A 26324-nucleotide genomic window follows, 5' to 3' on the forward strand; every position below is an offset into this window, starting at 1 on the left:
CTTCACTTAGCATCAGTTCATGTAAGTAAGAGATTATTTTTAAAAGACAATTCATAGATTCAGAGTGAAATGAGCACAACCAGAAGGAACAATTTGTACTGTAACATCACTATTATGAAAATGAACAATTGTGAGGACTTTTAAATAATTTACATAATAACAGTAAACAACTTTGAAAGCAGTAAGAACAATAATGGATATAATGACCATTAATTATTCCAGAGGTAAGATGATGAAGGATGTTATCTATCTCTTGACAGAGAGATGATGATTTAGGGTTCAGATGAGACATAGATTTTTTAAGTCACTGAGAGGATTGCTTTGATTGCATAATTGTTGCAAGAAATTTGTTTCTTCCCAAAGAGAGTGGGAAGTAGACAAAGTAGATTTCTATTCATTGTTTTTAAAATGAGAGGAGGGAAGGAGATGCTACAGATATGAAATGTTGCATGAACTTTCAGATGACATCACTGAACTATTTGTTTTCTTAACTTGTACTTTATTACAAGAAACAAAGATTGCTCACAATGTATTCTGTAATAGTATATAATCTAAAAACAAAGCACACAGATAAAGCTGATAAGTGACAAAGAAAGGAAAAGGAAAGAAAAAAAGAAAAAGAAGAGGAAGAAAAAGAACAGAGTCAAGAAAAATACAAATTTATCCATGATCTGTAAACAGGCAATAAAAATATAAATTCTCATTGAGGATCCTATGGGGGGAAAATGACATGTTATTATAATACTTAGTAGTGTAAGAAGAGATCAGGAGGAGTTCATTTCTCTCATTAGCAATTTTTTGAGAAGTAACCCTAGATGGATAGACTGTGTAGATTAACACATGCAGATTTTCTTTGGTTTTATAATTCAGATTTTCTGAGAATTGAAATAATGACCCTCCAGAAGCAGCTTTTCACAAATGCTAAGGCCCTAGAAGATCACTCTGCATGTGAATCATTATTGTTCTTTTTCTGGGTGGCTTCTTCCATCCAGTGTGAGAAGCAATGATCTATTTCCCCTTTGTTTTCTTGGATTTTAAATTGACAGAAGAACGAGGAAGGGAACTCTGGGAGCTCTTATTCTTATTCAGGGTCTTATTCAGTGGTAGGTGCCATTATAGTGTATTTTGTAAACAACTTGTCCAGTTGGTATGATTGTATGAAGTTAGATCGGGCTCTTTGTTCCCAGTACCTCACCTTCCTCCTCCAGTGTGTTATGCCATCCCTATTCCCCTACCCCCATTAATGAGGGAAAGGAAAGGGGGAACCCCATTTCTTGATGCATAGATAGTAAGATAATCCCATGAGGCGCAATGTCCCCTGTAAAATGAATTTACAGGCCCGAAAACCTAGATTGATAAATAAAAGGTTTATTGTAGGAATTGGAAGTAAAGCTCAGTTAGAAAGACACCAGGGCCAGAGGTGGCCGCTGGGCGGGCAGGAACCCTTATGGCTGGGAGGGCTCCTGCAAAGAGGCTGCTCCGGCTTGGCCCTTTTAATACCTAGAAGATGATGGGCGGTATCCCTAAATTCTCAGCGGGCTTTTCAGTTAGCTCAGATCAGGTGAGGGCTGGGGAAGCTAAGCTGATAGTGATGGGGGTTGAGGTCTCTTTAAGATTCCTTTCTAATTGCCCAACCCATGGCTGACCTTGATTCACAAATCCTGGTCAAAGGCACCCTTTGAATAGCTGGGCTCAGCCAAGAAATGGGGTTCCCCCTTTCCTTTCCCTCATTAATAGTGGGGGCTGAGCCGGGCTATTCAAAGGGTGCCTTTGACCAGGATTTGTGAATCAAGGTCAGCCATGGGTTGGGCAATTAGAAAGGAATCTTAAAGAGACCTCAACCCCCATCACCATTGGCTGGCACTTAGTTGGTGGCCAGGTTGTGGAAAGCTTTGTTCTATTACCATATAGACCCCTCTGGAAGCCAACAATAATTGTCTCTATTTTCTTCTATTTCCTCATCTTTATTCCCCCATCAACTCCCTTTTTGCCTCCATTTCTGCAATAGTCCAAATATATCATAAGCACTACTGAAGGAAGGGACCTGGAATTCAATTTGATTTCTCCTCCCAAGTATTGATCCTTTTGTGTTTGGTCTTGAACAATATTAAAAAGTAATTGGGAAATATTTCTTAAAATAAAAAATAAAACACAGATAATGTTAACATATAGTTTTTAGGTGATATGCAGTCTGAAGAGATCTATATATACAATTTAGTGGCCCCATTTGTATTTGAGTTTGACACTACTATACTTTTTTTTGACAGTATATATGCATGAGTAATTTTTTTATAACATTATCCCTTGTATTCATTTTTCCAAATTTTCCCCTCCTTCCCTCTACTCCCTCCCATAGATGACAGGCAATCCCACACATTTTACATGTGTTACAGTATAACCTAGATATCATATATGTGTGTAAATCCAATTTTCTTGTTGCACGTTAAGTATTGGATTCCAAAGGTATAAGTAACCTGGGTAGATAGACAGTAGTGCTAATATTTTACATTCAATTCCCAGTGTTCCTTCTCTGGGTGTAGTTGTTTCGGTCCATCATTGATCAGCTGGAAGTGAGTTGGATCTTCTTTATGTTGAAGATTTCCACTTCCATCAGAATACATCTTCATACAGTATTGTTGTTGAAGTGTATAGTGATCTTCTGGTTGTGCTCATTTCACTCAGCATCAGTTGATGTAAGTCTCTCCAAACCTCTCTGTATTCCTCCTACTGGTCATTTCTTACAGAGCAATAATATTCCATAACCTTCATATACCATAATTTACCCAACCATTCTCCAATTGATGGACATCCATTCATCTTCCAGTTTCTAGCCACTACAAAAAGAGCTGCTACAAACATTTTGGCACATACAGGTCCCTTTCCACTCTTTAGTATTTCTTTGGGATATAATCCCAATAACAGCAATGCTGGATCAAAGAGTATGCACAGTTTGATAACTTTTTGGGCATAGTTCCAAATTGCTCTCCAAAATGGCAGATTCTTTCACAACTCCACCAACAATGCATCAGTGTCCCAGTTTTCCCACAGCCCTTCCAACATTCATCATTATTTTTCCCTGTCATCTTAGCCAATCTGACAGGTGTGTAGTGATATCTCAGAGTTGTCTTAATTTGCATTTCTCTGATCAGTAGTGATTTGGAACACTCTTTCATATGAGTGGATATAGTTTCAATTTCATTATCTGAGAATTGTCTGTTCATATCCTTTGACCATTTATCAATTGGAGAATGGTTTGATTTCTTATAAATTAGGGTCAGTTCTTTATACATTTTGGAAATGAGGCCTTTATCAGAGCCTTTAACTGTAAAAATATTTTCCCAATTTGTTACTTCCCTTCTAATCTTGTTTGCATTAGTATTGTTTGTACAGAAACTTTTTAGTTTGATGTAATCAAAATCTTCTATTTTGTGATCAATAATGATCTCTAGTTCTCCTCTGGTCATAAATTCCTTCCTCCTCCACAGGTCTGAGAGGTAGACTATCCTCTGTTCCTCTAATCTATTTATGATCTCATTCTTTATGCCTAAATCATGGACCCATTTTGATCTTATCTTAGTATATGGTGTTAATCATGGGTCCATATCTAATTTCTGCCATACTAATTTCCAGTTTTCCCAACAGTTTTTTTCAAATAATGAATTTTTATCCCAAATGTTGGTATCTTTGGATTTATCAAACACTAGATTGCTATAGTTGTACCCTTTTTTGTCCTTTGTATCTAATCTGTTCCACTGATTGACTGGTCTATTTCTTAGCCAATACCAAATGGTTTTGGTGACTGCTGCTATATAATATAGTTTTAGATCAGGTACAGCTAGACCACCTTCATCTGACTTTTTTTTCATTAATTCCCTTGAAATTCTCAACCTTTTATTTTTCCATATGAATTTTGTTGTTATTTTTTCTAGGTCATTAAAATAGTTTCTTGGGAGTCTGATTGGTATAGCACTAAATAAATAGATTAGTTTGGGAAGTATTGTCATCTTTATTATATTCGCTCGGCCTATCCACGAGCACTGAATGTCTTTCCAATTATTTAAATCTGACTTTATTTTTGTGGCAAGTGTTTCGTAATTTTGCTCATATAATTTCTGATTTTTCTTTGGTAGATGGATTCCCAAATACTTTATACTCTCAACATTTGTTTGGAATGAAATTTCTCTTTGTATCTCTTGCTGTTGCATTTTGTTGGTGATGTATAAAAATGCTGAGGATTTATGTGGATTTATTTTGTAGCATTGAGGCAAATCTAACACAGTAAATACAACTTTGGATATTTGAGGAGGACTAGCAAGTCCATGGACTCTCAGGGATTGCACTAGCTCAAGGAAACATGCAAATATACCTGAAAAACTTCAATAAATGGTAAATATTATTTTTAAACAATTACTCTAAGAATATAGACACTCCTGCAAAGGCTAACTTCTATTCAGTATATACTTAATAAGTTCCCACTCTGTGCAGAATACTGTTCTAGATGCTGTTTTAAATTAGTTTAAATTAGTCATAGTCCCTGTCTCCAGTGAATTTACAGTTTAAAAGGGAGCTCAAATTCAAACCAAGATTTTTATAGTATGCAATATTGCATGATAAGTGAATCTCAGAGATGTAAAACCAGGTGCTATATGAAATGCCAAGATAGTGTTTTCTGCTTTTTTTCTGTGCCAAACAGAGCCTTAAAATTTTAGTTTGACTTTTACCATTTCTTTTTGTTATTGTTGTTTAGCTATTATTCAGTCATGTCCAACACTTCATGACCCCATTTAGGATTTCCTTGGCAAAGATACATCTCCTTTTCCAACTCATTTTACAGATGAGGAAACTGAGGCAAACAGGGTTAAGTGACTTGTCCAAGGTAACAAGCTTTGTGTCTGAGGTTAGATTTGAATGCAGGACCGAGTCTTCCTGATTCCAAGACTTGTGCTCTCTTTACTGCATTGCCTGGCTGCCATATTATTATATAACATCTTGAGCAGTCAGTTAATCAGATTCTTGGTTAAACCTCCTAAGTGGTCTCTCTGTATCAATTCTCTCCCCATTTTTATCCATCATCCCCACAGCTTCCAGAGCTAATGTTTCTAAAACATAAGTTTGACTTTGTCACTTCCTTATTCAGAAAACTCCAATGGCTCCCTTAGGATCAAATATACCCTTCTGTGTCATTTAAAGCCCTCTATAATTTGACCGCAGCTAACCTTTTTTTGTTTTTTTGTTTTGTTTTGTTTTTATATATATATTACTCTGCTATTCATATTTGATGATCCAGCCAATCTGGCCTTCCTACTGTTTCTAACATTCCACCTCTTTCCTCTCTTGCTATTGCAAATTCTAATGAAGGTCTCAGGTACTCACTGTGTGAGTGGAAAGAAAAGGCCGGATTTGAAAAATATGATGAATTCAGAACACTCTACTTTGTTCATGAAATAACATTTGTTTTTTTTAAAAGCTTTTTCTTTTCAAAACATATGTAGATAATTTTCAACATTCACCCTTACAAAACATTGTGTTCCAAATTTTTTTTTCTCTCCCTTCCCCCCAGATGGCAAGTAAGCCAATATATGTTAAACATGTGCAATTCTTCTATACATATTTTCACAATTATCATGTTGCACAAGAAAAATTAGATCAAAAAGAAAAAAAAAAGAGAAAGAAAACAAAATGCAAGCAAACAACAACAAAAAGGTAAAAATGTTATGTTTTCAACCACACTCAATACCCACAGTCCTCTCTCTAGGAGCAGATGGCTCTCTTCATCACAAGACCATTGGAATTGTCCTGAATCACTTTGCCTTTGTGTAAAGAGCCATGTCCATCAGAATTGATCATCATATAGTCTTGCTGTTGCTGTGTACAATGTTCTCTTGGTTCTGCTCATTTTACTCAGCATCAGTTCACGTAAGTCATGTAAGATGAGACAAAAAGAGTTAAGTGACTTGTTAGTAAGTCTCTGAGGTCAGATTTGAACTCAAGCTTTCTTAAGTCCGCGTCTGTCATTCTAATTATTTTTCCACCTAGCTAATGAAAATACTATTAAACTGGACATCAAAGGATCTAGCAATCAATTAGTTTGCCTCTTCCTAGCTGTGTTATTCCTCCTTAGCCTCAGTGTCCTTATTTCTAACTGCAAATAATTAACCTTGCCAACCTCACACAAACTTTTCAGAGCCTCAGATGAGATAATGAAAGCACTTTGAAAAACTTTTAAGCACTATTACCATTTTGCCAATGAAAGGTATTATTAGAACCCATTTATGTCAGTAGTTTATAAAAATTCAGCCTGTCATATGAGTGACTTATTAATAATGGCAACTGACATGGTTTGTTAAGATTCCAAGAATATTTTTAAGCTTTCTTAAACTTGTAGAAGTTAATAATTATATAAAGATGATGGCAAGACAAAGAAGTAATAAATTAAGGCTCAGCCTTATAATTGGGATGATCTGGGTTCAAGTATGCCTCTAAGAAATACTGGCTATGTGGGCATATTACTCACCTTCTCAGTTCCCCAGCCAATTCTCCAAGAAAGGGGGTTCCTAACCATTTTTTACGTGTCATGGGTCACTTGGGCAGCCTGGTGAAGCCTATAGATCACCTCTCAGAATAATGTTTGCCAATGCATAAAAAGAACCACAAAAGATTACAAAGGAAATCAAAGCTGATATCTAGCTAAGACCTTTTGGGGGTCCATAGACCCCAAGTTAAGTTACACAATAATTAAAAATTTGCTTTGGTAGAGGGAGTCTCCTATTCCAATAATATTACTTCTCTCCCTCTTCACCAAAGCAAAACAAAATCAACTGGACAGATATAGTAAATGGTGGGGGTGAGGGTGGAAAAAGAGGGACAGAGAACTCTCATTCTGTTTCATTAATAGAGCCAACTGTTTACAGCATCTTTGTTAGTGAATGTTGGTGACTTCTTACCAAAATCTTACCAGTGCTAAGTAAGGAAAGACTGGAAAAATAGAAAATTTTAATTTTCCTTTTTCTTCTTTTTTGATTTTTTTTTCTTTGCTTTTTTCTTCTTTTTTCTTTGAGAAGCAGTGTGATGTAGAGGATAAGAGTACTGTACTTCTACATAGTCAGGAAGATCTTGCCTTGTTAGATGACAAGTTGCTTAACTCCGGAGTAGCAGTTTACTATACATTAAATAGAGGTAGTAGGGTTCAATGAAAAAAAACACATACTGACTCTGGAGTCTTTGAACTCCATTAGATGTGTCTTTCTTGTATCCTCACAGTTTAGGATAATGCCTGTTATCGAATAAGAACTTAATTAATGCTTATCAATTTGTTGACTTGGGTCCTAATCTTGAAGCTCAAATGATATACCCATGTAATTTTGGGCAAATAATTTAATTCTCCTGGACTTGAGTTTCTTTATATGTAAAATGAGAGAGATCACATTAGATGACTGCAAAAAGTCCTCTTTCATTTCATTGAGATTGATGATGGTGTGCTCTATATTACCTTCCTTATGGCTTGTTGTGAGGCTCTCACTTTGAATACTTCAAAGTGCTGTATCAATGTCATTTACTACTGAAATATAAAGAGAAACATTTCACGTTGACACGAAGGGACAATAGTTGTTGCTGATTTTGCATTTGCCCCTAGCTCCTACCCAAGCCAAATGGCCTTTGGCTCAGCAGGCACTGAGAGAATTCTTGCAGATATGGGGTATCTCTAAGGAAATTGTCTCCACTAGGATGCTTCAGTAGCAATGCTTTTAATAATCTCAAAACTCCAACTGAGGTGAATTTATATGATAACCTTTGCAGGAGTGTCAGCAGTTGCCACTAAAGTAAAGGCCCTAGGAAGCCTGGGAGATTATTTATTCACTGAAAACAGAAGGCTCCTCTAAAGATCTTCCCCCTCCCCCATCTATTCTTTTCACTCAGCTTAGCAGAAGAATTTTGTCACTGTGGGTAGCCTTATCTCCTGGCCATAATAAACAGTTCTTCACAAAGTTAAAATGTGTGTCCTACCTTCAAATAACAAATAGTCAATAGCCTGGGGGGGTAGGAGATTAAAAACACGGGCAGCTGAAGGCTATTTGGAGGGCAGAAAAATCTAATTCTACCAAGTAGACTTGACATAGTGTGATTATTTCTCTTATTGGATAAGGTGTTTCCATTAGTGATACTTCTAGGAATTCAGTGCCAAACAGCAAGCATTTATTACACAATGAAGATAACTATATAATTGAAGATTCACAATGAAAAACCTTGTCACTAACTTGCTAAAGTGAAAGCACACACTGTTTCTTTTCACAATTGGCAAACTACTTTTAAGTGTAAGGTTGCAGGCAGCATTTGTGTATTATCAGTCTTTTTATCAGTTGCAATCACCCTTCTGTGTACTATTACTTAACTGAGATTGGATTGTGTGTGTGTGTGTGTGTAAAATGTACAACTATATTGAAAGTATTTGTCTAGTATTTAAATATTGGAGCATATATAAGACTATTTGGTATCTGTGGGTTCTTACATTCAAGAAACTTAATGACTCACTGAAGGAACAATTACAAGTCACCAAGTGCTGTCATTACAAATATTTATAGATACTTACAGTGAAGATTATTTACACAACTGATTTTTCTAGCAAATATTCTAGATATTTTATATCTTAATGCTATTTCATAAGTTTTTTGTCATAGAAAAGTAAATTCACCTTTGTGGCCCTTATTTCATCATCTTTAAAAAGGAAATATAAAATAACCAGTATTCAAGGTCCCTTCCAAACAGGAGTATGCTGATAAGTGTTTAAAAACTCATTCTTCTGGGAAGAAACAGAATATATGTGTGTATGTATATACATATACGTGTATATATGTGTGTATACATATATACACACATATATTCATGATACTTGTAAATTTAATCTCCATTATTAACACTTTCCCCATCATTTTCTTAAACCTAAACAATCAACAATCATTAATGGAACCCTACTTTGTCAGACTTTTGCCAGTTTCTGATATATAAATGCTCACACTGACAGTTTATCAACAGCTCTTATGTTGCAGTTCAAGCAAATTATAATATTCCTGATTCCATCTCTCGCTTTCTATGATTCCAAAGGTCCTGAAAAATCTCCCTGTAAGCTACCCATGAGAATACTGTATTTGTCCTGAATCCCTGTGAATCAAGTTCTCTATTTTTATTTTTTTATTATTTATTATTATTATTATTATTATGTTTATGACTGTTTTGTTATAGGTTTTTTCCTCTATGAATCCAAGCAAAATGCTCCCCATTGACTTCAAAGAAAATTCTAGGCCTCCAAAGAATTATGTAGCAAGATTGTATTCTTCCTCTACAATGCCAATTACAGTCATTTATGAGTGACTGCTAATTAATTACATGGTCACTTTGTCAGCAGAAAAGTAAAAATCTTTTAAAGACAAATTCATTCAGGAAGAACAGTGGAAAAAGTTAATGAAACTGATTGGATTTTTTTTTTTTAATGTTTATTGACTCTTTTCTTTCCAATGCCTTCTGACACTCAAAGAACCCTTGTAACAAATAAATAGTTCTTGTTCAATCATGTCTGACTCTTTGTGACCCCCATTTGGGGTTTTCTTGGCAAAGATACTGGTGGGTTTTGCCACTTCTGTCTTCAGATCATTTTACAGATGAGGAAACTGAGGCAAACAGGATTAAACAGGGTCACACAGCTAATAAGTGTCTGAAGCCAAATTTGAACTCAAAAAGATGAGTTCCTGTTTCCAGGCTGTGCCACCTAGTTGCCCTTAATAAGTACAGTCAAATAAAACAAATTGATAGAACAATAATAAAAATTGCTTGTCCCCGAATTAGCTACATCTGAAGTCATACACCTCATTTCACTACATCTATAGTCCACCTCCCGAAAGCTTTGGTCACTGCTTTGAAACTGATTTGTTAAAGGGCCATATTAGCCCCTTCAGTATTTCTCATTTTATCTAAATCAATGAAATACATTTCAAAGTAATCATCTAAACATCTTTGAATCCCTTTTTTTTCCTTAAAAATAAAAATAACTTAAAAACATTCAGTTCATTCCTGTGACTAGACAGAAAATCCTGAAGCAAAGACCACAAATGGACTTTGACATTGTTATGACCTGACAACCAATGGCTCTACTTCAGGAAACCTAAATTTAATATGAAACAGTCATTAAAGAATCCCCCAAGACTGGAAGGATACAGGTAAGATGGCTAAAGAATGACTCTCAAATCAACTTTCCAACCATGTGACAAGATATGAGTGCCCAAATAAAATTATCATCATGAACCCTTCCTGGATTCCCAAACTCAGAATATTTCAGTTTAATCACATTAAGCTCTAGGTAAGGTAAACTCTAAGATTTGGGGGGGAAGGGAAAGAGAATATATTCATAGCCTAACCCAAGACAGATGATGATGATGATTTAACATTTATTGCTGAGCAATCAGAGATCAGTTGTTTAGAACATGCTAAGGAGGCTAAGGTCTGAGAGTCTCTTAAGATCTGACTGTTTTACAACTGCCCACCTCTTCACTGGACAGTCCTGTGAGCTGCCAGTGCTTCTCCTCAAGATTTTTGTCTCAGAGAAAGAATTGTTAGCCTTGACTCTGCTTATCATCTTGTATAATATCATTTCAATATCATTTTGGATGAAAGAAAATTCATTTTGTACTCATTTTCCTCACTTTTCACAATGTTTCACAATTCTTTTATATTTTGAACTCCCTTTGACTTTCTGCACCATATCCAGAAAGAAAAGTTTAAAGAACACTTCACATCCTGGGAGTCTCTTTAAGATTCCTTCCCATAAAATCATTACTAATGGTCCCATTGAAAGTTCCTTATTTTGGGGAAGAATTATTGGAGTTTCCTTAAACATTCTCCAAACCATATTCACACTACTATTGAATGATTAAGAACTAGAAGGAAAACAGATGATCCATATCATTCTTCTTCACATTCCAAAATGGATTAATTTCATATAAAATAAAAACCAGAATAGTTTCCCTGGACCAAGCATTCTTAAACACTGAAGACACTTTTTGGCATAAGCTACCATGAGCTTCAGGGCAGTATTTATTATGAATTCCATGCTGGATTCATTCTTTCGTGTAATAATTGTTACTGTAAATCTTTGGTGGATATAACTAATCTGAGTGCCTCTAATGCTACTTATATATCTGCATGTCTTAAACTGCAGTCCCTAGAAGAAAAAAAAAATCTCACAGCTCTCATCATCCCAGCTGCAGTAATTGTCATACTAAAGCCTCAGATGTATAGAGATTTATAAGCAGCATTTGTTTTATTTAAAAATTGGGGCTGCTGGTGACTTCTGTGGAGGTGGAAATCTGATGTCTGGTTGGCTTAAAAGAGGGAATAACTCAAAAGTCAGGTCCAGAGGTCATGCTTTACCAAGATCCAAGTGGGAAAATTTGGGGTCAGGGGCACAATCAGTGATCAAAGATTTAAAAGAGATATTTGCTGGGTGTAGGAGGGAGGGAGAAAAAAAAAAAGGTCTGACTTTAATCCTGAAATTCCCATGCCTGTTCCTCTAACCCTCTGTTGCAAGGGTAAGAAGGTGGCTACAAGCATCCTTCTGTATAGATACTGAGGAATGAGAAATAAAGTATAAAAATAGAGTTTAAGTATAAAGTAAGGAGTTTAAGTATAAAAAGGAGATAGTTTAAGCTTAAGGCTGATGAACTACTCCCTACTCTTCTCTGTGAGAGAGAAGAGAGGAGTTAACAAGAGACAATGGACTAAATAGATTGTGGGATAAATGTGTTAGTCTGAACTTAGAAATGTCTGGCTTTGTGGGTTTTTTTTTTAATTGCTATTGTCATTGTTGCATATCACATCACAATCTCTTTTCACTGGCATTTCTCTAAAGTTAGATTAGATAGGTAGGACTTTTTGTTTCTTTTAAGGATGGTTCATGATCTTTTATTAAAGACATTCATGGACAGAAGTGTGTTACAGCCAGCTTGAACCAGCTCCAGCTTGAATTAGCTCCTAAGAGACAATTATCAAATTTTCAGTGTGAACATTTATATCTTGATAATTGACTAATGCAACAAATCAGGACTTGATTTGTTATTTTGTTAATTGTCTAGACTTAATGTTATGGTGAAAACAATAATATTTTATTATTATAATAAATATATGATAACATTATTAATGCAGATTAATGTTAATAATTCAGAATAAACTTAAAAGTATATTGGTGTACAGTTTTGTTTTCAGAGAGCCAGTTGTTAAACATTTATTAACACACCCTGTTCCATAGGTGACTGATGGACATATATATCATTAAAAACTTAAAAGAAATAACATATGTCTGGATTTGGAAAGCATGGGTCCAAAACTCTCTTTCAGTAGCAGTGGATTGGGAAGTAGTGTCAGATAGCTATATTTCCCACCCTTAACTCCCTTCCTGACATACCCCCACCCAAGTTACCACAGTAAAGAGGAAGGAGGGAACATCTGTCTGCCTGGCATAGACAGCCATCCAAATTCTTTAAGTTTCCCATACTCCTTTCCCATAATTGAGATAACCCTGGTGTTCTGGCCCACTGCTATAAATGACCTTTCCTGAAGCTTTCTCTTTTGTCTTTCTCTATAACTGAGAAGGAGTTGTGGTTCTCTCACAGTAAAGAAAAGTGAAGATAATTGAATCCTAGGATTTCAGTTAGAAAGGATCTTAAAAATTATCTAGTAATAGTCCAGCCTTCTCATTTTATACATGGGGAATGTAAGGCTCAAGCATTGTGGGAAATGCTTTCTGCCCACAGAGAAAGCTCTTTCGTCATAATCCCATGAAGCAAGTAGCACAGGCATTATTGAATTTCAGAGTTGTCAGGAGGATTCATCTTCATGAATTCAAATATGGCTTCAGATACTAGGGTTTAATTGTGAGCCTGGAAAAGTTATTTCACCTTGTTTGCCTCAGTTTCCTCATTTGTAAAATAAGTTGGAAAAGGAAATGGGAAACCACTCCAGTATCTTTGCCAAGAAAACTCCATATGGGATCAGAAAGATGGGCCCAAGAGTTTGCATGCCAAAGTCACCAAATAATGCAAAGGAACTCAGCTTACCACCAACCAGGTACTATTCAGTGTTCTGTTTTCTGTAGCTAAACTGAAAATTTATTCCTCCAGCTGAGCTATTCATGGATCAAAGCTGCAGTTTAGATGTCTTTGGAAGAGGAAAGAACTCAAAAAACAAATTAAACAGTGGCCCAAAACACAGTAAACATGAGAAGAGACATGAAACTAGAGCAGAGAGAGGAAAAGCAAAGGTTTGGGAGGAAGGGAAAAGGCTAAAGAGAAAAAAAGCACTTCAAAACTTTGTAAGTGCATGAGAGGAATTTTGAATGTTTTGGATTTGATAATTTAGTATCTGAGTTGTGATTTAGTGCTGATCCACTCTGGGGATAAACTGATAAACTTCTTTATCAGGCAAAATGAAAGGCATAAACACTTGAAGGTGACTAAATAGAGGTGTCCATTTTACATCCATTTATACTATACATATAAATTGATGAAAATCAGCATTGACAAATCTGATGAACTATCAAGAAAGCAGAGGATTTTGAAAATAAAATCTTATAGCAACAAGGAGATGGCAAGCCAGGTTTCTAGGGTTCACAAGATAAGAGATACTAAAATGTGTTGCTCTTGAACCCAATTTTGTGTTTCTCTTTTTTGTTCTATACCATCCTTGGGTTCTATAGGAGATAGAAACATTTTAGTTTCAATGGCTAATTGTCAAGTGTTTTGAATTCAGTTGTGTCCAGCTTAATATAACCCATTTGGGTTCTTTTTGGCAAAGATATTGGAGTGGTAACAAACCATGATATATGAATATAATGGAATATTATTACATCGTAAGAAAAGATTAAATGAATCATTTTAGAGAAAATTAGGAAGATTTATATGGACTGATGCAAAATTAAGTGAATAGAATTAGAATTATTAACAACATTATAAAAATAACTTTGTAAGACTTTAGAACTAGTGCAATGATGAACCATTAACACATATGTCCCAAGATAAGGTATAGAGTAGAAAAATGATAAAATTTAAATGACTGAAAAAAAAGACACTGGAGTGATTTGACATTTCCTTCTTTAGCTCATTTTACAGATGAGGAAACTGAGGCTCAAAACAGAGTTAAGTGAGGATCACACAGCTAGTAAAGTCTGAGGCCAGATTTGAATGTAGGAAGATGAGCCTTCCTGACTTCAGGTCTAGCACTAGTAACCACTGCACCACCAGCTAGATGCAATGCTGAATGAAACTGACAACAGCAGCAGCAGCAGCAGCATCAATGGCAGCAGCAGCAGCAGCAAACAACAACAATAAAGGCAAAGACAGCTCCTGCTCTCGGGGAGCTCATAGTCTGAGGAAGGATGCATCATGCAAATAACTATGTATCAGCAAGGAATAACACTTCCCCACTGACAGAGTGTCATGTAATTAACCAGTAGAGTAAATCATGATATTCTGGGTTCATGGGATTGGCTCAGCTGGGTTACATAAGTCAACAGCCTTTCAGAAATGGATTGCCAAGTTTATGATTTTTGTTCTTTGATAAACATATAGACCAATTTAATAAGGGGCAAAGAAAGCCACTCTGCTCAGATTGTTTCTTCCATATGTACCAACAGCTACAGAATAATCTGAATTTAAGGTTGCTTTTAAAAAATGCAGTTGAGGAGGTAGCTAGGTGGTGCAATGGATAGAGCACCAGCCCTGAAGTCAGGAGGACCTGAGTTCAAATTTAGCCTCAATCAACTAAACTTCCTAGTTGTGTGACCCTGGGCAAGTTACTAACCCCAATTGCCTGAGAAAAAAAAAAGTAAATAAAAATACAGATGAGATTTTTTTAAGTAAATAAAAATACAGATGAGAAGGTAAAATCTTATCTCTCTTGTGAGACATTCTACAAATCTAGTGGAAGAGGAGAAAGGAATGATTTAAAGCTTGGGGCACTTTAGAGGAAAGGCAGACTTGGAAAGAGCTCTGAAGTTACTGGGCAATGGTAAAGAAAAAGGTTTGGGGATAGCAGGAATTCAGCAAGGGAGGCACTAAGTACTTGTGTATGTTTTATATCTGGAGAGGGTTGTGGCAGGGAAGAGAGGATGGGTGTCAAAGACTAATTATCCCAGCTTTAGCCCAGAGCTACTTACCTTGAGCCACTTAATGAGACTATGAAAACGATCTCTGCTCTCCTTTCTGGAAGCAAAACTACCCCAAGCTGAGCTTAGTAACTGTCCAATAATAGATGCTCTTTGGAATGGTCCCTGTATGACTCAGAATTACCTCTAGCTGCAAATCTTTAAAATAATCACAAGGGATTATTTTCCTAATGGTTTTCCCTCCCCACTTGGCTTGGCATGCCTATAATATGTCTTTGAGAGACAAAATAAGTTCAGGGTGGGACTGATTTTCATGAGTAATCATTTATGGAACCAGTATCCTTCATGTAGCATTCTGCAAACTTTAAACTTTAAGTGTGAATTCTCATTATTATTACATTATCATCATCCCTTGTATATCTGAAACAACCAGTAGGTTATTAAACAAATATACAAGTATGTGCTATCATATACTGAAATACAAATAAAAGGTAGATCTTTCTAGAAATTAATCAGAGAAGGCTTCTTGTAGAAAGTACATCTGGAGTAGAATCTTGGAGGAAATGTGGTATTTTTTAAATCTCAGAATAAGCGTAGCAGGAGGGAGGAGAATATTGCAGGTGGAAGACAATATAAACAAAGACCTAGATGTAAGGCTAAGTCCACTTTTGGATACAAGATCAAGAGAAGGTTGTCCTTGGTGAGAAGTTCTTTTTGGAAGTACTCAGGAAGGAGGCTTAATCAGTTTTGGGATGGAAGGATTGCAGAAGGAATGGAGTCAAGAGTTGTTGGAGAGTTTTTAACGTGAAACAGGCATTATGGTACACAATGTCACTTAAACATCCTTAGGGAGGAAAGTTTAAAGGTAGAGTCGGTATCAGAAAATCATCTTTTTCTATATAGAGTCATAGAGAGAGAACTATTTTGGGGTTTTGAGGAGTATGAATGACATGGCCTTTGAGGAAGGCAAGAAAAAGGATTTTTACTATAAAATAAACGCTTATAAGGAATGAAAGCAGAGGGAAGAGAAACAAGTGGGGAGATAGAGAGTGGGGGGAATTTTGATAATCCATTTGCTATATAACCAGGGTTAATTTAGGATTGGGATAGTTTTATAAAGAACAGAATGCTAAAGGAGTCTGGAGAAAAATATTGAGATCTGAATTGCTGATTTTAGGTGTTATGGCTAATAAAGACTATGAGCAGTTTTGCTTTATGAAATGATCCAAAGAAACAGAGGGGAAAAAATCCCCAACAGTTTACAGTTTACAGCTTAGAAAGAAACCAAAACAAGTATAATTGTGTTGATGGCAAGTAAGGATGAAACTGGGAGGACAATAAATAGAAAAAAGTTGGAAAAATCTGTGAATATTTCTACAGCAAATTATTTCCATCAATAACAAAGCACTTTATTTGGATTTGCCCAATCCCCCTTAATTATTTCTTAAACTAATTATTTTGTATTTATCACGTATTTAGCTTGTTTATGTGTCCCTCATTAGATTATAAACTCCTTGAGGGCAGGGGTTATCTTTTATATCCCAACATTTAGCACAGTCCCTGGTATATTGTAAATCTCTTGCCTAGAATATTATAATAGCCTCCTAATTGGGCTTCCTTTCTTAGACCTCCCCTACTCCTGTACATTTTCTAAACCACAGTCATATTTTTTGTGTAGATCCGACCAGGTCATTCAAATCCAGAATCCCCTGTGCCTATAATATATTTCATCCTGATTTGTACCTCATCTAGGATGCCTAGTTTCCCCAAAATTTCATCTTAATCTCTTGTTCCTACATTTTTCTTAATCCTCAACCTTGGGTGTTAACAACTCCTCGCCAAAAAAAATAAAATAAAACCAAAAAAACACCTCATATTTACTTGGCATATTTGTTGTATATATTTTTATGAATATGGGTTATTTGTTGAGATAGAATGTATACTTCTTGAAGTTAGGAACTATTTTTTTTTTGTCTTTGTGTTCCTTAGTACTTAAAAGACTTTGGCACATGGTGGGTTCATAATAAGTATTTGCTGATAGATAGAATGAAAATTTTTTTCTTAATCATATGTCTTGTCACATCATTCCTCTGCTCAAAAATCTTCAGTTCCTTCTAAGTAAAGTTCAAACTCCCCTGTGATGAGATTGATATAATCACACCAAATGTTGAGTTCTGTTCATTTGACAAATTTATAATGGCCTTTTTATTTGCTAAAAGGTTCATTTATTTATGAGAAGAGATTCTAGAAGAGATTATGAAGAGGTGAAATAGTCACAGGAGTAGTAAATATAAAATAGATTTGGAAGAGCATATATTTAGCAAGGAAAGGGATTTTAACAATTAATATTAAAGGGGGTTAACAAATTAAATTAAAATTTAACAATTTAATAATTAATTAATATTAATTAAATTGCTAGAAAAGATAAGTTCCCCAGTGGAGTTCACAATCAACGGGGAGAAAAGGAATATGCTATGAGGTGGGAGTATGCCATTAATTGACAAGCTAAATCCTGAAAGAGATTTAGTAACCTAAAAGAGTTAGTTAGCTATAACAAGGAGAAAAACAGCATGAGGGATGGGGGAGGGAATGAAAAGAAAGACATCATGAGGCAGAACACTGTCTTGGACTAACCTAAAAGGTATTCAGCGAAGCTGCCATAGGCCATGGACAGATTTACAGGGGAAATTTAATTTTGGGCGTTTGACCTAACTTGGCTTTCTGATTGGATGCAGCAAAATGAGGTTACCTAAAACCTCTAAAGAGCTGAGATTATAAGGCTGAGTTGATACACATCTATGTCCTTCCCCATTTGTCTCAGAAAATAATCTCATCGGTACTTCAGGCTTTCTCTGCCAACCCTACTTAGTGACCCAGGACCTCATTACCTATTTGACATTTAAGAGCTTCTACAACTTGGCTGAAGCTTACCTTTCTAGTCTTTTCTCATGTTATATACTAACCAAACTAGAATGCTTTCCTGCTTTAGAGACCTTTGTTTAGACTCCTACTTCTACCTGAAGTTCTTCTAAAAAGCCTTTCCAGATTTCATTCTTCTTCCTTAAGTCAAATTACCTTAAACCCCACCCCTTAGTAACAACCTTTGTTCTCCAAGTTCATACGACGCTTTTTGGGAGGCAAATCCCTCATATTCTTAGCAAAGACTGTTATATCATATATTCAATGTCTCATCTCCCCACTAGGCTGTAAACTCCCTTAAGCTTGTCTATATTGTCTAAGCTTTGTCTATACATAGGCTGCTAGTGTACAAGGCTTAAAAAAAGGTTCCTTATATTACAGTGTGCTCATTAATCTGGGGATATTTGGTAATATTCAAGGTAAGGGACATTTTTAAACATGTAAAAATCTAAATCTCTTGGGCCAACCTACTTAAGCTTGGGGCTAGGCCTGACCTCAAATGAAGACTGAGTAGCATTGATCTACTAGCATTGCTGATCAGCTTCAACCTTTTCTTAGAGGCAGTTTCCAGGAAAGATATAGGACTAACTTTTTTTTTTTTTTTTTTAAGTGGGCTTTAAAATCAATGTAAGTGTAGAAAAATCATTTGTCAACTGAAAAATAAGTTAAATTTTTAAAAATTGGAGTTAAATATCTTTGCATGACAATAAGAACTATTAATTCATTGTGAGTTATAAATATTTCCCAGTAGGGTCATTGACTAATTTTTATTAGACTTTTATTAAGGATTAATTATAACTAAAATTTAGATAGTCAATACTTTAATAGCCCTAGCTATATTTCCAAATACAATTAATCCTTTTGCTCAAGTATGAACTGTTTACTAATCCTATATTTAAATATTTTATTAGATGACTAGAATGATAATGAAATGCAAATATGATTTGCCAAGAGCAAATATGAGCTTTTGGAACCTCAGGAGTAATTCCTTTGCCAAGATCTTAAGCAGGTTTGTCTCCTAGGGAGTTTGCAAATTTAACAAAATCTGAAAGAAAGTGGGGCTGTACTTATTTTTGTGACTAATCTTTTCATCTCTTGAAAACAGTAAGTTCTGTTTTGTCTGCTGAATTAGAAAGTCTTTGATTTCCCTTTAGAGTTGGACCAATCCTTAGAAGTTTTTCAGAAAGTGTTTATTAATGTAAATTGGGGGAAATTAGAAAAAGATTTTTTCGAAATGTCTGAATATTCTTTCACAGCTAGTTGGCAATGGGTCCCATTTTCCAAGGAAATGCTAAAGTAACAAAAAAATAAAGATGAGGTTAGTAATTGGACAAATTCTGATTCTAGAGCTTCGAATTTAGTGTTCTTTCTACTTCAAATTAATGAGACTAAGAAAAGAAAAATAGAAAGTTGTTTATACTCTTAACTTTTTATAGAAAATATTGATGGACTTCTCAATTGAGGAAGAGTTGCTTGTAGGAACACCTTGGATTTATTGGCTCTGTGAGTCAGTAAGTCAGTCAGTCAGTAAGCATTTATTTTGCCCCAACTATGTGCCAGACATAGAGCTAAGCACTGAGGTTCAAAAAAAAAAAAAAAAAAGGAAAATGTAGTGTCTGCTTTCAAGAAGTTTACAATCTAGTGCGAAAGACAACAGGCAAATAAATGAACAAAAAAGCTATGCAATTCCTAGCTGCTAGAAAATAATTAACATAGGGAAGATATTAGAATTAAGAGGGATTGGAAAAGGCTTCCTGTATGATCCTGGGCAAGTCACTTTGTTGAGCCACAACTTTTTCTAAAATGAAGAGGTTGTACTGGACAGCCTCGAGGTTTTTTCCAACTCTAAATTTATGATTCATGATCATCTGACTCAGTTTATTGTACCATCTGGTGTCACTGAGCTGTAATCATGGAATGTTACTCTGGGCTTTTCTATACTTAATTTTTCAAAGCTGAGATGAAGAAAAGTCTTATGAGTATGACTTTTCTTCATCTCAGCTTTGAAAATTATATTACAGGCTAAGTGGAGATGGAGATAAACTGGGAAGAAAAAAAAAAGGTTGGAAAGAACAATTTGGGAACCTGCACATGGGGAAGGTTGGTGGATGAGGAGCATAGCCAAGAAGGAAAAGGGGACTACCTGTCCTCATCAGTGTTTTATGAAGAGAGGACAGAAAAACCTGTTTTTCTATAAACACTGTATTGATGACTTTGAGAGTAAAAAGAGGCCACACCTTTTAGTGTTTACTAAAAAGTTTTGATCTTCATTAACAATGCTGTATATGTTTAACTCCATTTCACAGATTAGGACAGTAAAACTCAGTAAGATTAAGTGATTTGCCCAGCTTGTGTGCTAGGCATTGTGCTAAGGACAAGGGATATAAAGAGAGGCAAGAAAATGGTTCCTGCTCTCAGAGAGTTTAATAGAAGGAACATCCTCCAAATGGCTGTGTATAAACAAGCCATATGCAAGATAAATTGAAGGAGGAAAGACACTAGAATTATGAGGATTAGAAAAGAGTTTCTTGTAGAAGGAGAGATTTTAGATGAAATTTGAAGGAAGCTAAGGGGCGACTTTTAACCTCAAACCCAGTGAGTTTTTTGTTTTTTGCTTTGCTTTGTTTTTACAGTGTTATGACAGTGATTCCTAGCTGCTGGTGCTAAAGCTCAGAAAGTTCTAAGTAAACCAACTAAGCATCAGAAAGCTCTAAATAAGCTGACAAAGCATCTTTACTCAGCGTGGAGCAATAGGTGAGATGTCTGTTGTCTAGTCTAGTCTCTGATAATGATTTACTTTGTGATTTTGGGAAGTCAATGAAGCTCTCTTGGCCTAAACTTTCTTAGTGGCTTTTGCTATAGTGATAGATTATCATAACAAAAATTGAATTTGGGTAATATAAAACTTGGTAAAGCACTATCCTAATGCTTTGCAAATATTTCAGCACTTCATCTACAATCTGACAAGTCTGGATCTCTTTTTAATAGAAAACAGAATGACACTCATGTTTTTAGATATCAGATTGTTTGACTTAGGGAACACTGATATAGATTCAGTATATACGTTTTGATGTTATTTATTAAAACCAGATTTAACCTATCAGTTAAATTTAACCTAATCGATTAAATCAGTGAGGATGCTAAACAGGTGGCTCCATTAGTTCACAAATGAAAAGTTTAAAGAATATATTAACTTTCTAAAATTACTGCAACCTAATGAATTATAACTACTCATAGAATCATAGAACTTAAGGCTAGAAGGGTCTCATACAGTTTTGCAGACGAGGCCTAAGGAGATGAAATAATTTGCTCAAGATTACACTGGTAATAATTTAAGAAGCAGAATTTGAAGTGACACTCTCTGACTCCAGAGCTTGTGCTCTTTTGACTATATCATATACTTCCTGGCTTCAGAGAGATCTGAAAATATAGGTTGCAGATGGCCAGTCATAATTTCAAAGGACCAGTGATGAAATATGCTATTCACTTCCTGAGAGAGAGATGATGTACTCTGTGTATATGATGAGGCATAACATTTTTTTAGATGTGGCTAATAGAGAAATTTATTTTATTTAACTATGCATATTTATTTTTAAAGATTTTATTTTTCTTTTGGGAGAAGGGGGTGAGAGGAAAATAAAAGAGATTATTGTTCCTTAAAAATAAAATTTTATTTAAAAAAAGTTTGCAGCATACTCTTAAACTGACATTTCATTTTGTAAAACTGGAACTTAAATTTTTTTTCCATGAAAATTTCATGTGACTCTTCCTATTTTTATAACTGCAATGGTTTATTGGAATTCATGAAAGCCAGGTATCATAAAACATTAGGAAGGCAATTTGGTACATGGAAAGTATGTTACATTTGGATTTTTAAAATTTCAATACTAATCCTACCTTTCCCGTTTAGTAGATAGGTAACCCTAGTCAAGTCACTTAATTGTAGTTTCTTTATCACTAAAAATAGGGTTAATAATATTAATGTTGCCCACTTCACAGGTAGAGTACACTTGTCTGCATATTAGCTATTATTTATTCAGGTGCTCAAAAAGTACTTATTTCTTCCACATCTTTTTGATGTTAGAACAAAGAGAATGATTTAAAAGTATTTAAAAGGGTCATTGATATTGGAGATCATGTTTGTAATTCCACATTGTTACTGTTAACATTTATAGAAATCATTTTCAAAACACTTTTTGAACTGATTGGGATAGTTAGAAAATTGGACCAAATGACTCGAAGTTCAGAGATAGAATAGAATTGGAGGTTCTTAGATTAAGACCTACCACCAACCATTCTTTTTACTGGTTTAATATTATATATATATATATATATATATATATATATATATATATATATATATATATATATATATATATATATATATTTGTGTATATATCAGTCCTGGGACTTCCAAGACTAAATATTCCCTCTGTCATTTGTATGAGCTCACTTAGCCTAAGTGAAAAAAAAAAAGATGCACCTATGTGCATCTGTATATTTCTCTTGGTTCTGATTTTTTTTTTTGGCCTGGCATTAGTTCATAACCATCTTTCTGTGTTTCCTGGAACTTCTCATATTTATCATTTCTTATGACCTGATGGCATATTTATTTTCATATGCTGTAATTTTTTTTATCCATTCCCTATTCTCTAGATTACTGCTTTGTCTCCAGTTTTTATTACCATGAAAATGTTACTTTTATTATATGTCTGTATATACATACATGAATTTATTTGGAATGGTCACTTTAAACAAATAAGCCTTGGCTAAGACTATAGAGGAAGTAGTATAACCTGTAGAACAAGGACTGCTTTTGGCATCCATAACTATGAACTTCAGAAAGATACAGAGAGATATCATTAAGTGAACATTGCCATTTGTTCTAGTTCATGTGTTACTTCAAGAGCAGTGATATGCTGTTTCAGGACAAGTTAACTATTACTTTGGAAGTGTCTGGTAATTTACATCACTCCCAAACTAACACTTAACTAGGGTCTGAAGAGAGGATGTCAGCTCTCAGTGTAGCTATTTACCCATCTCAAGTCAGGGTATCACAAATAAACTGTGTAGAAACAAGACCATAAAAGTAGTGCTTCTAAGAATGTTTTACACATGATTTACAGAGATTACTGCTGGGGTTCCCAGCCATAGTGATTATAATAAGGAGCTGAGTCAGTATGTATTTCTTTTTACCAGCAGCAAACCATCAAAATGTTTTGTTTTTTACTGTCTCTCTAAACTGGGAATTTGGGAAATAACCAACTGATTTCCTAAGGGGAAGGAGGGTTTTGACTTTTTAAAACAATGCTTAGTATTTACTAGAAGACATATTAAGAGTTCTATATATGATAAGGATGACCTAAAATTGACTTATGTCCTGAATATAGTCCTTTTGGCAAGGAATTTATTTCTCTTTCTTAAATGGGAATGGGACCTATCAATGAGGAATTGGGAGTAGGCGACCAAATGAGCCCAATCATTTTTCTACCTCTGTGGAGTAGAATGATTCTGTAAAATGGAAATCATCAGATGGGAAAGAGGGGTTGGAGAAACAATATAGTAACAGTCCTGTTTTCCCATGGAAAGCCGATTCCCTTCCCCCCACTTTTGAGTAGTATTACCCTTCTCTCTTTAGGTTCTATTCCACCTTTCTCACATCTCTCTCTTCCTCTCCCAAATTCAGTGTGGGAGATCAATGTTGGGTAGATCATGATTAGCGCACACACACACACACACACACACACACACACACACACATATATCTTTTAAAAATAATTCTGAACTTCACATACACAAAAATTAAACATTCCTATTTACAAAGCCAAAGGAAAAAATTCTACGTAAAGCCTTGAATTTTTATTACTAAAACTTATTTTTTTAAAAATGATAAATTCTTCATAACACTTTCAAAGTTTTCCTGCTTATCTGTGTTTCCTTTTGAATTCCTTCTTGTTCTCATCTGTGTATTTTAAAAATGCTTCAGTGGTCTTTGCAATTCATAACAATACCCAATGATAAATGTAGCAAGTAGATTATATTGTTACTATTTTGGCAATTTACTTTGTTTCTTTTTCTCTATCACTTGAACTTTCTTTCTTTTGCTTATATAAATTTTAACTGCTATTGTACACTCTCTTCTAATTGCTTGAGTCCATCACAAAGGAACATTTTCATACTATAAGAATTAGAGACAGAAAAAATTTAAGACACACTTAAATTTAATTGTCAAACATTTCAAATTATTGTTAGCAAGTTATTTTTTATTTATTTAGATCTTTTAAAAGTTGAAAGTTTTTTTGGGGGGGAAACCTAATTATTTTATTATAGTTATCAAAATCATTGATATTAAAAAATAGCATTATTATATTACTTTGAAATTCCATACAAAGATTGTTTTAGTTTTAATTTATATCCCACTCTTGAATTGCAGCATGCAATGTGATCATATAATCTCTTTATATCATTTGCCTACATCAGTTGAAGGTAATCCTGGCAGATCATACCCATGTCCAGGTTCAACATGTACCTATTCAAACTTAACCTTGTCTGTGTGTTCTGTATTAATTAATTATGGTCCTGCATTCTCTGTCATTTGGAACAGATTCATCTTGTTTTTGGTTTTTTTTTCCCTTGCTTTTGGTTACTTTGAAATATATCTACTTTGAAAGAGGAGGGAAATAGAAAGAAATAAGCATTTTTATAGTCCCTACTGTGTACCAGGTGGTGTATTATTTCATTTGATTTTCACAAAAACCTGAGAGCTAGATGCTATTATCTTCATTTTATAGTTAAGGAAATTGAGGCAGATAGAAGTGACTTGCCCAGCCAGGGTCAATGTAAATATCGGCCACTAGCTCCCTCTGGGAGAGAAAAAAAAAGATATATTTGTATGGGAAATGACTAAAAAGTGTTCAATGATTTTGGTCATTGCTTCATGTCCCCTCTAAGATGGTTTGGATAAGGGGTACAACAAATCCAACAGTTTGGAATTCTATACTACATTAAGTCTACTTGGTTTGTATAAAAACTGTCTGTCCTATGGTAGGGGAGGGAGAGGAGAAAGAAAAATGTATTCCCAGTCATAGTCTTTTGTCAGACTATGGGCTACTCTAGCTCAGTGACTTATTTTGAGAAAGGAATAATGACATGCTTGATGACACAAGTTGATGCCCCAGGGCATCTGTCAGGGACCAAATGTACAGCAATTAGTGACTTCTCTTGAAGAAAGTATTTCTTTCCCATACTTCTGCTGTCCATTTCACAGCTGATAAAGAGTTAAGAAGTCCTACACCCACTGAAGAGGGTATAAAGTGGGCACAATCAACAAGAGAATCAAGAAGCTAGTTTGGGTCCATAACATACAGACATAAGATTAGGGAATCAAGAAGGGATACAGGATTTTTTTTTTTTAATGATGAATTCTCATTATTGATTGTTACATAATGCAAAACATTACAAATGTGGGAATATATGGACAGGCAGTACTTTAATCAAGGGCAGCCAAATATCTTTCTCAGAGAGTTCTTTGGGCCCTGCAGATGTCTGCAAATATGCACTTCAGCTCCCTCCCTGTTGTGGTATGCCAACCAGCTGCTTAGACAGAGACAGCCAAGTTTCCTAGATTTTAGCCAGTGTATTAACCCCAAGCTGGAAACCTTAGGAGAATATATTGTTATGTTTATAAGATTGAAAAGGTCCTTAGAGGTCATCCTACATGAAGTCTTCATTTTCTAGATGAGGAAACTGAGGTCCAGAGAATTTAAAGTCCCTCATCCAGAGTCAAACAAAAAGTAAATGATTTAAAGTCCATCATGCTATCAAATATACTGAGCTGTTCTTCTATGGAGCCCACAATTACATGCAATTTGCTGGTACTTCATATGAAATTAGAAAACCAATTACTTTTCTTGCATTCCTACTCCTTGACTTCCTTATCTCTGGGATAGGGAATTATAATTATATTTAAAATTATTATAAACAGCTGCACTTACAAGCTTAAGGATGGGCTTTTTCGTAGTGGTCATGGGTGAAGAGGTAGTAAGGAAAGCAGAACAATCCTGATGTCAAATGTTGAAAGGTAAAAAACTTGAGAACTGTTAATTAAAATGGTTCACAATGAAAGTGAAAACCTTATCATTTCTGAAAGGCACAAGACAAAGATACTCTCATTAGTCCCATCACAATGACATGAAAATCCTTTCCTGTAGGAAGGTGGGGATCCATGTTTATTCTTAAAGGAAATGAGGGAGGCAACTAG

The 26324-nt window shown here is 35.1% G+C and overlaps 1 protein-coding gene across 2 annotated transcripts in view; it reads left to right on the forward strand.

Annotated features, from left to right (window-relative positions):
* SPATA13 (spermatogenesis associated 13) overlaps positions 1-26324 on the forward strand; it is a 369865-nt gene that overhangs the window by 168986 nt on the left and 174555 nt on the right. The window lies entirely within an intron of this gene.

The sequence above is a fragment of the Sminthopsis crassicaudata genome, chromosome 3 (genome assembly GCF_048593235.1).
Source record: "Sminthopsis crassicaudata isolate SCR6 chromosome 3, ASM4859323v1, whole genome shotgun sequence".
NCBI lineage: Eukaryota > Metazoa > Chordata > Mammalia > Dasyuromorphia > Dasyuridae > Sminthopsis > Sminthopsis crassicaudata.